The 7,174-nt window shown below is 44.0% G+C and overlaps 1 long non-coding RNA gene across 1 annotated transcript; it reads left to right on the plus strand.

The window, feature by feature from the left end:
- The first annotated feature begins 3,008 nt into the window (after positions 1 to 3,008).
- On the plus strand, positions 3,009 to 6,304 carry LOC116818638 (uncharacterized). The gene is made up of 4 exons (XR_004372231.2): positions 3,009 to 3,162; positions 4,121 to 4,217; positions 4,313 to 4,460; positions 5,821 to 6,304. It is a non-coding gene; the product is annotated as an uncharacterized LOC116818638 (long non-coding RNA).
- The last annotated feature ends 870 nt before the right edge of the window (positions 6,305 to 7,174 follow it).

Raw genomic sequence — 7,174 nt, forward strand, 5'->3', positions numbered from 1 at the left:
AAACTCATGGTCATCAGGGAAGGTCCCGGATGACTGGAAAAAGGCCAATGAAGTGTCCATCTTTAAAAAAGGGAAAAAGGAGCATCTGGGGAACTACAGACCAGTCAGCCTCACTTCAGTCCCTGGAAAAATCATGGAGCAGGTCTTCAAGGAATCAATTCTGAAGCACTTAGAGGAGAGGAAAGTGACAAGACAGTCGCATTGGATTCCACAAGGGCAAGTCATGCCTGACTAACCTAATTCGCTTCTATGAGGAGATAACTGTGGTCTATGGATGAGGGGAAAGCAGTGGATGTGTTATTCCTTGACTTATGCAAAGCTTTTGATACGGTTCTCCCACAGTATTCTTGCCCAGCAAGTTAAGAAGTTATGGGCATGGATGATTGCACTCTAAGATGGACAGAAAGCTTGGCTAGATCGTCGGCTCAACAAGTAGTGATCAACTGCTCAGTGTCTAGCTGGCAGCCAGTTTCAAGTGGGTGCCCCAAGGGTCGATCCTGGGGCCAGTTTTGTTCAATATCTTCATTAATGATCTGGAGGATGGTGTGGACTTCACTCTCAGCAAGTTGTAGATGACACTAACTTGGAGGAGTGGTAGATACGCTGGAGGGTAGGATAGGATACAGAGGACCTAGATAATTAGAGGACTGGCCAAAAAAACTGATGAGGGTCAACAAGGGCAAGTGCAGCGGCCTGCACTTAGGAGGAAGAATCCCAATCACTGTTTACAGGACTAGGGACCGAATGGCTAGGAAGCAGTTCTGCAGAAAAGGACCTAGGGTTACAGTGGATAAGAAGCTGGATATGAGTCACCAGTAGTGTTGCCCTGTTGCAAGAAGGGCTAATTGCATTTTGGGGCTGTATAAGTAGGGGCATTGCCAGCAGATCGAGGAGTGATCATTCCTCTATTCGACTTGGTGAGGCTTCATCTGGAGTACTGTCAGTTTGGGCCCCACACTACAAGAAGGATGTGGAAAAATTGGAAAGAGTCCAGCGGAGGGCAAAAAAAATGATTGGGCTGGAGACATGACTTATGGGAAGAGGCTGAGGGAACTGGGATTGTTTAGTCTGCAGAAGAGAAGAATGAGGGGAAATTTGATAGCTGCTTTCAATTACCTAAAAGGGGATTCCAAAGAGGATGGATTACTGTTCTCAGTGGTACCAGAATGACAGAACAAGGAGTAATGGTCTCAAGTTGCAGTGGAGGAGGTTTAGGTTGGATATTAGGAAAAACTTTTTCACTCGGAGAGTGGTGAAGCACTGGAATAGGTTCCCTAGGGAGGTGGTGGAATCTCCTTCCTCAGAGAGGTTTTTAAGGTCAGGCTTGACAAAGCCCTGGCTGGGATGATTTAGTTGGGGACTGGCCCTGCTTTGAGCAGGGGATTGGACTAGATGACCTCCAGAGGTCCCTTCCAACCCTGATATTCTATGATTCTATGATCCTCATTCCTGCAACCCCAGGCCTAGGATGAGAGAAGGGGATACATAACCCCTGGAGCTGCAGGAGCAACAGCAATAGGGGCTGGGATAGGTGCATAATTAATCGCTGGGTGCGGGAGTGGTAGATGCATAGGGGTGGGAGGACACAGATCTGATTCAGTGAGAAGTTTGGGGAGAAGCTGGAAGCTCTGCACTATCTGATAAGCCAACGAAGGCACTTGTAGCCTGGGGCCAAAATCACCTTGCTCTGTAAATCTGAGAGAATGGACAGCACTTACTGTCTCTCAGACACACGCTGGGCTTAGGGGCAGGCAGCCAAAATAAAAAAATCAAGAGACAAACCAAAACCCACAATTTGATTTTTAAAAGAACCCTCTCAATTTCTCAGTGAATCCCATAATTTGGGGGGAGGGACTTGGGATTTTTTAACTTTGGGGGTTGGCAGTACTGCATATAGGGTCCAAGTATTGCATGGGGAAAGCAGACTATCAGCATCCATCATGTGGTTCTAAGAGACATGTACACAGAGGAGACCAATTTTCTTTGCTGATCTTTTCCCCCTACACCTCAAGGTTTTAGCAGCAGTGAGGCATTTCCCTAAGCTCATGACACACTGATGAAAACTCGAAATGTTGCAGGAAATGGTACTGGTAAGGCAGTGGACAGCATTCTTCCCTTAGAATCATTAAACAATTCGCCAGCCTGGTGCTAGGGCAGCTGCGCTGCGTGAGGTGCTGTTACATGAGACCTAAAAGCGAGATCCTGACCACTTGTGGTCACTTTACATCCTTGGAGTCTTGTTAATAAAATTAGAGGATATTCTTTTATGAATGGCCTTGCTAAATAAAAATATGATAATTACTTTCGATCAAAAGCCCCTCTTCTGGTGTCCATTGGCTAAGGGATCATTTATTCTGTAGTCTCAACAGTTGGATAGTGTTGCTGTGTGCTATTTAAAGGTACCCTTCTTCCACTCCAGTGCATGGCAGCTGTAGTTCAGCAGAGGATGAAGTTAGTCCTGTATATATAATTTGCAATCAGTTTGCAAAGGTTTCTGAATGCCTTGGGATTTATAGCAAGAAAGGCTCTGTATAAATGTCAGTGAGTATCATTAGGTGTGTGTGTGTCTATAATGCTGATGGAACGCAAGCACCATGAATTACCCAAATTGCTACTATGGGAACGACATACTTTTTTAAGGATCTGATCCAGCAAGCCACATTCATGCCGAGTAGCGCTTACTCATATGAATTTTCCCACCATATTAAATGGCACTGCTTGCTCGGGAAAAGGCTACTCAATCTGAGTAAAAGTTGCAGAATTAGAGCCCTTAGGCATTAGCAGAACAGAGTTAAAAAGGTGGGTAAAACCCACGTAACTTATTGGCACAGAAGTTGTTTCTGCCCTGGGCTTGCTGTCACTATCTTTCCATGCTGGAAAAATTGTATGTGTGGGTGCAGTATACCCGTTTTTACAAGTTTTATTTTGCTAACATCTCATGAGTTCTGGTCTCCCCAACAATGAATCTGAGATACTTTTGTTCCTGTGTGCTGCAGGGGAAAAGGATTTAAAGACCCAACATTAAAAAAAGAGACCGCCTTTCTGTGGTTTGGGAACAGCATCTTGATGTGAAATAATCTTGAAGATGAGGTCCAATGTTTTCTTTTGACATAGGTTAACAATGCAACAAGTTGCTGTTGTGGAGGGAGACAAGAAAAGCAGGTACTTTTGCCCCCCACAGTGTGCTAAATGTGAGGGGTCAGGACGTCCTGGCTCTTACTTGCCTATGCGGGCGAGTAAGGCCTCCCTGCAATGCAAACCCAGACCTGCTCCCCAATGACCTGAATTATTATTGTTTAGAGCAGGGGTAGGCAACCTATGGCACACGTGCCGCAGGCGGCACGCAAGCTCTTTTCAGTGGCATTTACACTGCTCGGGTCCTGGCCACTGGTCTGCGGGGCTCTGCGTTTTAATTTAATTTTAAATGAAGCTTCTTAAACATTTTAAAAACCTTATTTACTTTATGTACAACAATAGCTTAGTTATATGTTATAGATTTATAGAAAGAGACCTTCTAAAAAAGTTAAAATGTATGCCTGGCACGCGAAACCTTAAATTAGAATGAATAAATGAAGACTCGGCACAACACTTCTGAAAGGTTGCTGACCCCGCTTTAGAGGCTCAAAAGCACCAGTTAAGCTCTGCAAGGAAGGAGGGCCTTGTGGTTAAGGGATTGGCCTGGAAATGAGGGGTTATGGGTTTGATTCCTAGATATATCATAGGGCTCCTGATGTTGGGCAACTCACTTAATGCCCAAATAAATTTGTTAGTCTTTAAGGTGCCACAAGGACTCCTCGTTCTTTTCTCTTAATCTGTCTATGTCTCAGATGTAAAATGGAGATGATCATGATTCCTTTCCTCCACCTTTTGTCTATTTTGATTGTAAGTGACTGGGTCAGAGATTGCCTGTATATAGTATACTATATATAGTATACTATATATAATATATATATATATATATATATATATATATATGTATACTATATATGGTATATATGTATACTATATATAGTAATATATAGGTACAGAATCTAGCATAAGAGGATCCTAATCTTGGCTGGAATCTCTAGGAGCTACTGTAATACAAATGACAATAATAACCTTGGCCCCATTGTTCTAGGTGTTGTCTGAACTCACGAGAAGATGCTTGCTCTGAAGAGTTTACAATCTACTAACACACGCAGCCTTGGAAATGAGAGACAGTGGGACACAACAAAGTATGTAACATTTTAATAAATTATACACGTTTAAACAATGATTCGAACACCTCAGCTTTGCCTGGTGTGGCCCTTCAACCTTTCTTTTCTTGTAGGCATAACAGAAGAGGTGAGACGTGGAGGCAAAGTGAGCAGTTGCCATTTTGGATCAGTTTGGCCCTTGTGGATGTTCCATGCAACGTGGGAGAATGTGTGATGACTGGTGTGGGCTTGGCTGGTGGCTTGTCAAAACTGTCAACGCTGGTGAGCAAGAGAGTTGTGAAAAGAAACAAGCACAGATAAGTAAGGAGAGACAGAGCTGTGAAGGCTTTGGAAAGTGAGGATGAGAAGGTGGAATTTAGAATTCCCATCACAATCTAGCCTGTTTGAAAATGAAGGGCCAGACTTGGATCCTCCTAGTCATGGCTGGTTTCCATAGGATCACTCGAGGGGAAACTCTTTTGCAAATCAAGTAGAGCCTGTCAGAATCAGGCCCTAAGAATACGGGGCCAAATTTAGAGCTCAGATAAACAAGTGTAGCTCCATTGACTTTAATGGAGTTGGATCTCTAAACACCAATCTGAAACTGGCCCCATGGAACCCAAAACATTCTCTTATTGGTTCCTCTAAGTATTTTCCCATCGGGGATCAATTGTCAGGATACAAAAATAATCCCCCAGCTTCTCATTGCAAAGGAAAGTTATTGCTTCAGATATTATGCAATAGGGGACACAGGCCTGCTGAAGACAAGGAAATGGCTTGTTGAGTAGGATAAAAGAAGTGTACATAGAGCAGCATACATTTATTAAGGTGCCTGTCTCTGCATGTGGTTGCAGAAGCTTTGGTGTTTTGATTGCTGCTTGATTTAGGCAGCTTTCTGGGTGATGTTACTCTTCTATTTATGTGGCCTAAGAAAGGGAAAAGGGAGAGAGAGGAGCCTTGGGGAGCTGTGACCCTCTTTATTCAAACCTGAACAGCGGCAGGGTCTTTACTTCTAAGAACTCACTTTGCCTTTCTTCTCATCATCCAATGAGGGTGCCGAAATAATAGGTCCTTGGAGCTAAAAAGGTTGATCATCAAGAAAAGCTCTGTGCCTGCCGAATCCTAGGGTGATGGAAAACTCTTAGTGCTTCATTGAACTACGTTGTGATAACAGACAATCTAAAAGGCAAATTGAAAGGGTGATTTTGAAATTGATCTGGGCACAGACATTTTGTGCCATTCCCTGTTCCCCAAACAACATAACGTGGACCACTGCATGGAATGAGCTTCCTAACTGCCAAATAACACCAAATGTATCACATGTGATTGCAGCAGATGTCTTCAGCAGTGGATGGCAGGATCGGTGTTAATCTTTAGTGCCGGGTGTAGGGATACAGCGGCACTAAATTATGGAGATTACATTAGTAGGTTAAGAGGATCATTACTACAGAAAGGTCCTGCTGGGACCTTAGCACTCTCCTTACATGGAGGTGTTAAATAGAGTCACCTGCTGTGAATGACAGAGCTGCAGATATAAATAACTACAAACAGGAGGACAGCACATGCTTCCCAGGAAGCAGAGCAGCACAGGATTTTTGGATGCATTTTGAATGGTGTTAATATAACCACTTTTCTTTTTCAGACACGTATAGTCTTGTGGCTAGGATAAGAAAGTAGGAGTCAGAATTCCTGGGATATACTCCTGCTACTGAGTGTCTGGGTTCCCTTGGACAAGTCACTCTACCCTTCCAAATCTCAGCTTACCCATAGAGAAAAACAGGTGTAACAATATTTGTGTGGGTATTTACTGGGTTATCTCTCTCAGGACACCGTCAATACCAGATTGAGTAATCAAGACCGCTGAACAGGGAAATAACCCACTTCTTTCCTTGACGAACCAAGGGGTGCACCCCACCCACATACTTTTTCGCTACACTGATACTGTCTTGGACTCTAAATACATTCCATGGGTGGTATACCCGAGCCCACTTATCTACTGATGCTTTAAAAACCCCTGCACTCCAGTCTGGGTTTATGCTAGTTATGTGATATGTATCTATCTCATGATCCTTGTGACCAATACCTGTAATCCCTCATAACTCAAGCCTGACCTCAGATGTACAGTACTTTCCCTCTTAACTTGTGTATATTTAATTTTAAACATTAACCTTAATAAAATTTTTAAATCTGAGTACCTGACAAACTTTTCTGTATTTATCCTTATGACACGTCTGTGAGGTAAAGGGGTGCTTTTCTCCCCACTTTACAGATAGGGGATTGAGGCATAAAGAGGATAAAGGCCAGATTTCACTAGGTGCCTATCTGCATCTTTGAATGCCTAAATATTTTTGAAAATCTGGGTCAAAGCGATTTGGACAGCATCACACAGGAATTCTGTGGTGAAGCAGGAGCCCAAGTGTGGATCTCCCAAGTCCTATGTTATTCTCTAAATACGGGGCCATCCTTCTCACTGTATTGTATGTCTGCAAAATGCCATGCATGCCTTTACTGCTGTATCATTAGAGCCCTGCAAATCCGCAGGTATCTGCTTTATATCAGTGGGCCATTTTTGTGGCTAGCAGCTCGGATGTGGATACAAATTTTTTATCCGCGCAGGGCTCTGCAGCACAGACTCACTAGAACAGAGCGGCTGTCATCCAGACCACAGGGTCCAGCTCAGCTCTCTGAATCACACAGCAGCGGGGGTAGCCTGCTGGGCATTCTAGGAGTTGTCGTCCCCAGCTGGCTTGGACAGAGGAGGTAAACTACAACTCTCAGAAGGGAGTGAGCCAAGTGCCATTTTGAAAGAAGTGTGGTGGTGTAATTTACACTAGTGTGTGGCATGGGCATGCTATGAAGGGGGAGTAGTTATCACTGCTCTTTGCCTGGGCTGGGTCTGCCTGCATTACAGTCCCCGCAGCAGCAAAAGAGTGTCTGAGCCCTCCCATCCCATCCCACTTCACACAAGCTCCCAGGTTTGTAGCCTTTGATGTGGA

Source organism: Chelonoidis abingdonii, chromosome 5, assembly GCF_003597395.2.
Source record: "Chelonoidis abingdonii isolate Lonesome George chromosome 5, CheloAbing_2.0, whole genome shotgun sequence".
Lineage (NCBI taxonomy): Eukaryota > Metazoa > Chordata > Testudines > Testudinidae > Chelonoidis > Chelonoidis abingdonii.